The sequence below is a fragment of the Syngnathus leptorhynchus genome, chromosome 19 (assembly GCF_054491065.1).
Source record: "Syngnathus leptorhynchus isolate UIUO chromosome 19, UIUO_Slep, whole genome shotgun sequence".
Taxonomy (NCBI): domain Eukaryota; kingdom Metazoa; phylum Chordata; class Actinopteri; order Syngnathiformes; family Syngnathidae; genus Syngnathus; species Syngnathus leptorhynchus.
Window position 1 is genome coordinate 6,134,318 of NC_141213.1, and position 11,761 is coordinate 6,146,078.

An 11,761-nucleotide genomic window follows, 5' to 3' on the forward strand; every position below is an offset into this window, starting at 1 on the left:
GCATAATATTCTATATTTCCGCACACTCTACGTATATAATAAGACTTTTATTCACTGGGGAGCCGCAAGGCCAGACTGATTTCACAGCATTTATTTTTAATAAATATACAAAATGTTTTTTACCGCCTGATTTACAAATATTAGTCTAATAAATACGAACGGCAAAAGCCAGCAATCAAAAATATTTGTTTCCACCCGTTTGTATGAACAGCATATAATTCATTCTGACATAATTTCTCATTTTGCCTGATTTGGACTTTGTGTACTGGAAGTGGTAGCTTAATGTAGTGTAATGCTTTATGATGCAGTTTAGATTGCTGAAATTTACCTCCAGGTGTTGCTGCAGATGTCACTTGCTGGTAATTTTAATTCATATTTACTGTATTTACTAAACAGTGAACAGATGCTTTTTTTGGGGGGTTGGTTGGTTGGTTGGTTGGTTGGTTGGTTGGTTGGTTGGTTGGTTGGTTGGTTGGTTGGTTGGTTGGTTGGTTGGTTGGTTGGTTGGTTGGTTGGTTGGTTGGTTGGTTGGTTGGTTATTACAACCAATTATCACAAGATTAGCAACCTGCAGTTGTACTTGTCATTTGTATTTATGTAAGAATAAATGTCTGTTATGTCTCCTTCAAACAGAGATCACTTATCGAAGCTGTAACGGAAGATCCGACAGAGCATGTTTGGTTTTTCACTCTTAGACTGTTGGCGTTTCATCCCAGCCTGTCCATCTTTCCCCAGTATGTGACTGTTTCATATTGTTGATTGGTTTGTCAAAATTGATGAACTGCATTTAGTCACACACTGGCACTCTGATTGGCTTTGGCTCGACATCTTTGTGCCATTTTGACACGTAGGTTGAATTTTGTCCAACGGTCACATCTATTCCCATGTTTGCAATGATTTTACAATCATTACATACAATCCGTCTTCAGTTCCATTAACTACAGAAGGCCTACGTTCTTACACACTTGCTTATAGCTTGTCATGAACATTGGCAATATTTGAATCATTTTATAGTTAGTTAAAATTTAACGTTAGAACAGGACCCTGTGACTGTTCCAATTTCAAAGTCTCTGCTCTTTGAAGCTGGTTATCTTCTCTCAGCACTGCTTCTGTTTTTAAAATTAATCCACATATTAATAATGTCAGCATTTTTTTTTCTCTGCAATATGACAAGAAGGAAAAGTTCTCTTACATGCAAAAGTGATTAGAGAGTTTTATTGCTGAAGGATTATTTCTTGCACTCCTAGTACTTTAGGCCCTGTCACAGTCACATTCTTTAAACAGTACATATTCACTGTATGTCAAAGTATCAGCGGTTTCAAAATAATTTTTCGTTGTAAGTTAAAAATAGGAAAGCTCAACATTACAGGTAAACTTAATTTCACTGTCTAAACTTTTGAATGCAGATGTCCAACTGTTCCGGTACAGTTGAAATATTTCGAAAGAACTGAAAGCAGATCCGGACTTGCGGATGACGCCACTCCATATTTTTTAAACTCCTCTACTTGTGAAAAGAGGTGAATCATCGACCTGCTTACACAAGTCGCGTCTGAATTTGGCATTCGCCAGTCAAAGGGAGAAAAAAAATAGCCGATGAATGGCGTGTATCTCAATAAAATCAGAAGCAGATTATCACTTATATCTCAAGGTATTATTGTATTTCTTCTTTCTGACACTCATTCTCTCAACATTAAAATGACACTTAAATGACTTGACCGTTTGACATCAGGAAATGAAGGAATTCACAACAAGCTACTGCTTTCTCGTCCCATGGCTTCATTCAAAGTTGGCAATGATTTTTTGGTCATTCTCTTTTGCAGTGAATCATTTCTGGTGGTTATAGTTGCCTTGAAATAAACGAACTTGGCTGTGGGCTTCATTCTCTGTTCCTGGCATTTGAAAAAAACGGATTGCATTAGTTTCCCCCCCTACAACTGGGAGACAAAATGTGCTCTATAAATGGCCTCTTCCTGAGGTTGCTACTGTCTTTCATTATGAAAATGAATTTGTTGCCATTCATTTGCAACCTTTCAATTATCATTAGGCTGATGGGTGATGGAATTCTCAGAAATAGGAATATAGCTATTTGATTCAAATTTAAAAAAATACACAAGCCTTTTAGAATAATTTTGCAGCTGTTTACTGTCATAATACTCATTACAGATACATTACATATGAATGGCTAACAATTACCAATCATAATTGTAATTAATATTCTGTAAAAAGATGGCAGTAGAAAGAGTACTATTTATTTATTGATTAGTAATTTTCTGTTATCATTTGTAAAGAGCTCCAGTCAATCTAGTGGTAATTTGTTTGAAATTTTGTTATTTTTGTTTTTAATTTAAGGCATTTTTAAAATATTTTACATTATTTATATTTTATATTGCACTACATTATTATAGGTAGAGCACTAAATTCATTACAAAATGATAATCATAATATTTATAATAATACTCAGAATAATCACAGTCAGGTCATTTCAGCCGTGACCTTTGCAGATAATTTATTTCGTAACACGGAACATTTTGTTTTTCTCTCTGAGTCAAAAGTAAAATGAAAAATCTGCCCTTGGTGGCCAAGATGGGTCAGGGTGACGCATTTTACTTAGAAATTATGGCAAGAGAATGTAATACAAATTGAGCTGGAATGGATCAGTCAGGCGACACATTAGGGTTTTTTTTTTTTGGCCTAGTTTCCCTCCAGCTTGTTAAAATCAATTGTCTGGACAATCTGTCACCCAGCTTGGAACTGGTTCCCCAATGAGGCCTGCACACACATACACACAAGAGCACTAACCACCCATCCTCAATCTAAACAAATAAAACCAAGTGGAGCAAACTGCAAAGATAAAAGTGTTTGGTTAGTGAATTAACAGTGATCTGTTTCTCCATAGTCCCTTTACACGGACATAATCCAAACCTAAATTAAAAACAAAAAAGGAATAGAAATAGGACTTTATTTATACAGTGCTTTGACAAGGGCTAAGATTCAATGCTCTTATCTGCTTGATGGAAAAGGCCATTTCTGTCTGACATACTTTGGCAGTCTTTACTTTAACCTTTGAAGAAAAACCCACAGACAACAGATCCACAGCACAAATAAAGCCTCTTATAGAGTCCCCTTGAGCTGAAAGGATCACTTTTAACACCATACTTGATATTACGACGCCCCAAAAAAAACAAAAAAAAAACAGCGTGCCCCTTTGCCTTATTTTTATTCTGGTATTTTGATTGACTAGCGCAGATTCAAAAGGTGAACACTCAATAGCACGTTCATGAGTGACACAATAAACATCATATTTTATGCTATGTACAAAATATGCGTGAGTCAGTTCAATACCCGTGCTGTATTGCCATGATACACAAAGTGCGATGATTTGAGTGATGCCACGACACATACATAAACACACAAAGACTCAAAGTTTGGCACACACACTTGCGTGGACATGGTGAAACACATCCCCCACACTCCAGTACCCTTTATAGCTCAACGAGTGTGTTGGTTGTGTCCTCATCTCTCCTTGTCTCTGCTGTAGTTAATGACTTCTGCCTAATGTCTCCATAAGCTCTATTGAGAGGAATGAATGCCAGGTAACACTGCAGGCCACATCACATTTCTGCCTCCCTCTGCTAAACTGCACTACACTATTGCCCGCAGTAATTATCTCCACACAGGAAAGAAATTCAATCTGTGCATATGTGTGTTTAGATGCATGTCTGAGAGGATGGAGAGTGTGATGATTCTAATCCATGTCTATAGAATGCATTATTTGTGGATTAGCTTTAGCTGCACTTCAGTTAGTTATTGCATTTATATAGAGAAACACTGTAGCCGATATATTTATATATTGCAGGGAGCAATTGAGAATGAAACATCTTTAATGAGCATAGGAACATGTGGCATAAATACAACCATCTCTTGCAATGCTAAGATTGTCTCTCTGTTGCTTGTTCGGTTACCGACTCCCGCTATTGCTGAGAACGGACAACAGAAACTCGGGCTCCCTGTATCTCCCAAACACATAATAAACAAGTTTACAAAGGCTTCACTGCCGGATGCGTAAGAAAACGGTCCTAGGTCGTCTGCGAATTTGCTTCGTGTGACAACAAGAGAGACTGAAACGGGGATGTTATGATTTAACGAGCTGCATTCTGCATTCTCTCGGGAGAACAAAAGTGTCTACCAGTGTCTAAGAAAAAGAAACGTTTTTTAAGGGAATACCAGCTCCTGTGTTAACAATTGGTGAACAAATAGAACATGGATATGTTATAATGCCATTGATTATATTCCACCCACTCATAACCGGGTCACAGCGGCATCAGTCCAAGGCTTTGCTGTTTGACCATTTTGCCATCTCCATGGGGAGGAAACAGACATTCCTGGAACAAAAGATTATTGCCTGAGCCATTTTAGCTGCATCCTCTCAATGTGGAGGAGCATCAGCTCCCCGCCATCACCAAAATCCCGGGCAACCTACATCAGAAGGTTATTCCCACCACTTGTATTCATGACCTGCCAGTCATTACCAAAAGCTTGTGACCATAGGTAAGGCCGGGAACGTATGTGGATTGGCGAAGAGGTTCACCTTTTGATCTGGTACAATGGCCAGATGATCTCATGGTCCATCGCTCCTCCATACTTGCCTTAAACAGTTCCTCCAGCTGAGGCTGGATATCACTTCAGACCTAATTACAGTCACCGAGCTGTTCACAGCCAACCATATAAACAAAGCTAATACAGTGTGACTGTCTTGTGTGATGGACAGCAACAACAACAAAAAAGAATACATTAGTTCTGCAGTTCAGTTGGAGGTGACGGCAGTGTTGGCATTTTTCCCGTCATCTTAAAAATGGCACCAGACAGAGACGGACGTGAAAGTCTTCTCTGATTTTGCTCATTTCTCGTAGTTGGTATTAGCAACGACACATATCACGACACAAATGATTTTGGCTTTACGCTGACAGAAAGTTCCGAACATAATTCAGTTTACATTTAGGAGATGGGTTTGCATTTCTGCAGCCTCCTCTCCAAAAAAATAAAATCTCCACATTTAAAGGGCAATATAGGATGGTGCTTTATAATCAAGACTACTTGTGGAATTGATAAATTTTATTTCCAGATGAAAGCGTAATTTTGCCCTATTGGTGCAAAAAAGAAGAGCCGGACGATTACCCGGAAGATGTCATTATAGTATAATGATAAGAAAGTTAGTTGCAGCTGACAAAAAAGATAATTTCATCACCAAGGAGCCGGCAGGGTGAATAGTCCATAGTACTGTTGATAGCCTGATCACCGCAGGGTCGAGAATGCCGAGTATCTATTAACTACAGTCCGAAACGAGAATATAGTATGTGATCACTGCCTGGAGGCGGGAGGTAAGGCTCCTATCGGATCTTTTATATTGTTGTCAGCACTATGGTGACATGGAGGAACAGGAAAAAAGTTGATTGCTGTCTACTGCAGCAACAGGAGGTCTAGCCTTGTAATGCCAGGGGGCTTGGACAAGATCTGAATCCCTGGTGAGTAAAGGCTGGATTTGACAGATGTGCTAAATCTCTTTAGTCGTTTTGGGAACAGTGAGGTTGTTGGTGGGCACGCTTAAAAACATCTGCCCAATGCGTATTTTGAACATACAGTACCGTATCGTATGTTGCACGAGTATCAGGCGGGATTTTTCAGGTGGACTTTTTTTTTCTTTTTCCCCCAGTTCTGCATTAGATGGAAATATAGAAATGATGGATGGATGAAACTCCTCAAAAGGGATTTTGATTCCATCATCACGCATATGAGGCTGTTTTGTTTGTCTTCACCCTCAAACGGCTTTTATTCCGATGTTAAGTATTTTATTTTTTGAAGCCCAATTAAAATCCTCATCAAATCGCATTTCACAATCAAATGGCATCTCCACGAGAATTATGACACATCCACATCTGTGACTTCATTTGACTAATCCCTGACTTGGTGGAAAGTATCAAAGATAGCAAAGAGTGCTGGATGTAAACTTTCAACTTTTATCTCTTCCCAATTCCCACTTGGACTTTTTCTTAATACTTTATAATATCCTTCCATTTCCGAGGAGGAGGGATTGGTGCTGCCTCAGCAGCAGGCAGACAAAAGCGGCGAGAAACACGGGCAGAGATTCAGGGGCTTAGTGTCTATGCCAGGATGACCTCATATTGTTCCAAATGCTCACGGGACTAAAAAAAAAAAAGCACCCACAGCGGAGGAGCCTTGGAGGAGCCTTGGCTTAGCGCGTAATATGTTATATGAATTTCTTATAGACATAGACCACCCCCGCAAGTTCACATCATTTCTCACTTGTTCGCTCTAATTCTTCCATCCCTTTCTCCTGCATTATTCTTTTCGTTACCTTCGGTTGCACAAATCTTCAAATCAATTTCCTGGTGGGATCGTGTGATAAATGTAATAATGCGTGTGCATTTTATTGTGAGAAGAAGTCAAAGCGTTTATTTTGTGAATGATTGTAAAGGTGCATGAGGAGGGGAAGGGGAAAACAATCAAGACGTGATGTGGCAAAGACAAGTGTTGCAGAACGTTTAATAGGTTGAGTAATTGCGCATCACTGTAAATACTAATTTGGAGTCGTGACTGCTTGACTGATTCACAGATGAGAGTTTTAACGTTGCCAAACCCACCTCATATCAAACAGCTAAAAGTAGAGCTGTGCTTGAAAAATAAAACAAATAAATGACAAGGCTCACACAATAACTGAGCACAAGCAAACTTTCGACCACTCGCTAATTAAATGTCAAGCGCAATCATTTCTCAGAAAAGAATAAATGTTGAAGCGTTAGAGCTGCACCCTGATGGAAATCGGGCTCGGGAGCTGACAAGTTCACAGAGTTGGAGAGGCAGAAGAAATATAACAGAAACAAAGAGGTGGTAAAAAGAAAAGGTGATGGTTGACTCTTTGGGGGGTTGAAAGCACGCTTGAAGTGATAAAACACATTTTAGTTTCAGTGAGGCAGACATGGATGGATTGTGATGTAGTAAAGGTGTCTGCATTCCAGAAGTAGTTCCTTTCTCCAAAAAGACACTCACTTTTTTAAGTTGGGCAAAATTACCATTTAGTCCTCATCCTGTATTTGTTTTTTTATGGTATATATTTATTTTCTAATTATGTGACAGAAAAGCAGAATATACAAGTTCATAGTAAATGAAAGATGAATTCAGTTGGATATTTTCCACTTTTTGTAAGGTGTCTCAATACTTTGACCGTGTCTCACCAATATATAAAAAAATTTTTAGACTAACAAATCATTACTGAATAGTGTGTTTTTATAACACTGTCTGTCTCAGTCTGAGATGTTATGGAAATAAAATACATTGGTAAGAGATGAAGAAAGGATAAAAGAACAAAGTCTGATAGGTTTAAATCAATAGGACTGTGGATGACGTTTCCTCGGTGGGTTATATATATAAAATCGGTAAAATAGAAGAAATATAAGATGGGCTCGTTTATAACGGCAACAGGACAATTAAAGTGATGGAGCTTGAAAAGTGCTTGTCAGCTTGCGGATGGCTGCTTCTGCGTTGATGCCTTCAATTTACTCAGTATGATTTTGTCAAGTGGTACTTTAATAAAAAAATTCTGGATTCTGATGATTTTATTTTTTTACACCCACTTGACTGAATCAAAGTGAGTAAATTAGACAATCAAACTTTTCCCAGTGTATAAAGGCTTTGTGACGAGAGCATGGGCCGTTCGGCGGGGAGCAGATGTTTTTTTTAAATGGTGCGCTTGCCGAATGGTTTGCGGGGTGGCCATCTTTGTCATTATTCAAACACAGAATCATTTACATCCCTAGCATCCCTGGAGTATTGGATATTTCGTTGAGATTGAAGATTTTTGCCCAAGATTTGTTCCCATGGAGAAGAAAATGCTGTTGCCTGATTTGTTTGTTTCCCATTTGTGTCTTTTAAATCTCATAAATGTATATCGAGCACCTGTTATCTCCTGCATGCTCTCAATATGCCAGCCATCTTTTATGAGGCGAGATATGAGAGAAAAAATTTTCATTGCTTGGGGACTGTTCTCACTGTAATATATTTGTATTTTTTTTCCTCCTTACACCCAGTTGGAGCATGATATATGCATGGCATTGACAGCAGAAATGCATCATATTTGAAATCTGCAAATAATCTTCCTTCATTGCTTATTTTTCTTGTCCCCCCACCCCCCCCCCCCCCCTACCCCTTTTTGTGGATGTTATGAAATTCTCTGCTTATATTCTTCAAGCATTTCAATGAGCGTTCCCCTTGGGGAGTCATGATGCCATAGATCAAGTAGTAGGAAACGGAAATGTAAAACGGCAAAGAAATGATTATTTGTTTGTTCATCTATAGCAGGGATCTTCAAATTGGTATAGCGACGAGCGTGCAGATCCACAGACAATTGCAGTCAAATAAAGATAAAGTACTGTATATGCACTGTCTCACGGGCATTTTTCTCCCTCTCTCTCTCTGTCTCTCATTGGCAATCTATCTATTTGTCTAGCTGTCAGTCGGTCTGTCCGTCAGTCGGTCTGTCTATTCTCACCAGCCAATTTACACACATAGGAACGAAATTAATCTGTTTCCGAAAAAGTTTCATATTCAGAAGAAAAAAAAAAAAAGCTGACTGTCAAAGTCAAACAGAGCTAATATTAATCAAACTAGTTACAATGAAGCCGCTCCACTGAGGACGTAATTGTGTCGGCCATATAAAGAATCCAAAAGCACATCTTGTGAATGCATCATTTTGTCATCACTATAGAAGCCAAATAATACCTATTATTCGATATTCATCATCCATTTTTTTTTACTCCCTTGTGAAAAACATTTTGCTGACATATTGCTGATGTGCCGACATTACTGAAAGAATGGAATATATCAATATAAGAATCTGAGCAGCACAAAAAAAATATGACACTCAGCATCAATTAAGTCAAGTGGAAATGGGGAAAAAAAAGTTGCTTGCCTTCTCCTTTCATTAGTTCCTCAATGACATTCTAAAGCCATCCAACATAGTCAAACAGCACCCGGTGTATTGGCAAACTCAACAGTAATCAACTTCCCAACTCCAACTAATCACCTCAACTCCTTTCTTACGTCATTGTTCTCCTAATTAGAATCATATATCAGAGGCATAAACAAAAAGCATCTGGCGCACCACAGAGAAAATACCAGTCATTCTTTTTTTTCATGTGTTTGTTATGTCGAAACACCTTAGAGGCAAAATCATTGCACAAGTGGTGTTGAACATCTGGAGTCAACTCATTCAAATGCAGCCTGCTTAAACATTTAGGAGCCGCTTGTCAGGTTTCCATCCTCTCTTTTGGATAAAGATGGGTAATAACCACCACAGTTTAAAAGTGAAGTACCAGTCTGTTTGCTTGTCATCAAATTCAAGCCACATTTAATTGTATTACAGTTGAAAATGTGTGTGAGCAGCAAATGAGGACATACTTTCCGCCCCGAGGAAGATTTTTATGAGGAGTTCCAAACTGCTGAGCAAAAGAATCATTTTGTCCATCCACGTTTATATTTGGGCAGTGCTAAGGAGAAATTGGTTACCCTGACCTTGGGAACACAGGGCGAATCCTATTCTGGAATCATTTTACAAAGTCTTTCTTAATTTCTTTTTTTTTTTTTACAGGCCAGACGATGCTAAAAATGTCAACTGGCTGATATAGCTGATTCATTCATTGACTTAATCTGTAATATTGGCGATCGTCATCATTGCCGTTTGATGTGCACCAGTGGTTCATCGCTTCAACAGATCCGATAGCCTCAATTTGAACTCAGAAATGTCTCTAATATATGATGGCACTTCCTATTAAAAGGCATCCTTAGTTCGGTATCACAGGGGATTTTGATTTATTGAAAGTGAAATAGTGAAATTATGGAAACAAAATCCTGAGGAGTCCGTTGAAAAACAATATCAAACCTATATGGACAGTTTTAAAGCATTCTCTTTGAATACTGATGCATATCACAACAACAAAGTCATATGTAATGTTTATCTTCCCTTTTGTCATCGGTCCTCGACACAATTTCCTTACAAATGGCTCCGTAATCTACTCGTGGCTATATTTTCTGCCGAGCATATCAAAGCACATGGACTCCAATGTGCTCAGACAGTCAAATAACCCTCTCTCAGGATCACATTTGGTCAAAATCAGAGAGAGAAAAAAAAAAGCCTCACATGTCCCCTTCACGCACCAACAATAAACAGATCACAGCCCGACTCAGGCAGCAAAGTGCCCTACAGGGGGACTTGAAGATTTATAATGCTTGCCGCTGCTACAAATCAATGGCAAATGAAATTACAAATGAATAATTGCAGTTAAAATAGCATCACTGAAAATAAATATCATGCTCAGAAATCAATCAATCAATAGCAATTGATGACTACTTGATTGATGATTACCTGTCAATATTGGATATCTGTATTGAAACAACTGCAATAAATGTTTTTAGAAAAAAGAGATAAAACGCAGACTGTCAGCACAAGAGTCGCTGAAAAACAAACGGCACCACTTTTCATTGGCAGCTTTTATACACAATATATATTTATCCAATATTCAGTGATAACATTTTTGGATCTCAAGATATTGCTTCATGACAATATGATTTCAAAAGAAAGAAAATGCAATTTCTTTCCTCTCAAAGGATAATGAAGGGATCTTCACCTTTCATTTTTCCGCTCTATCAAACCAGTGAGCAACTTGGCAACAAGGGAGGAAATAAAATGATTCATTATATCTATATTCAGACATACAGAGATGTTTAGATTTTAGATATTAACCTCACAAAAAATATCCATATATGTAATGATTTTAATGGAATTTTCTAACTGGGATGCACATTGATTCTTTCTGTAAATACCAATTTTCATGGAACGGAAGACTCTTTGAAGCTTCAGAAGACCTGTTTCGAAGCCAGTATTTTATCGAGAAAAAGAAAGATGCCTCGAGGACGTCTGTGGATGTCACTCATCTTCCCTTTGCTGACATGATATTTTTTGTTTTGATTTAATTCAGGCTGCGGCAACTGCTCCTCTACTGATTGCACTCAAGTGGTCAATCAGTTCACCACAATTAACCAGATTCTTTCCAATCAATGTCTCCATTATTATGCTCACCCTAGACCTGATCAAGTTCATGAACTCTTCTTTCTAAAATTCACTGCTTTCTGCAACACAAGGAGAAGAGATGCCTCATCTCCTGTGGCATCATCCCTCATGACATCTCTCCCAAGAAGCTTCCCTGCAGAAAGTCAGATAAGTCCAGTACCCTGATCCCCAAGATACTACCGACCTTCGCTGATACTTCCCCCTCAGTTTGTAATTCACACAATAGTATTACCTTCTCTTGGCCCTGTATTACATCATTTGCTAATGTGCACCTCGCTTAGTGCCAGAGCCTTGGTACAGAACCAGAGGCCTTGCTGATTAATAAACCATCCTGTAAATCATACCTTGTGATTAGAGTCCAGGCCCACTCACTTGGGACTCAACAAGGTCACAGTGCAACCCCGCTGTTGGATAAATGAGGGACATCTATATGTATATAATCCTTCCCTTGGCCTTGCGGTGGAGTTAAAAGACTTGCCACATCCATGTCAACATCCCGCATCCAGTGTGCTCTCATTGTTCTTGCGACCAAGTTCTCAGGTATACCCGGAGTCATTTGGATTCTGTCTTTTCCCACTCTGGACTATTTGCTAGACAGAAATTGCCTTCCAAACAGCACAC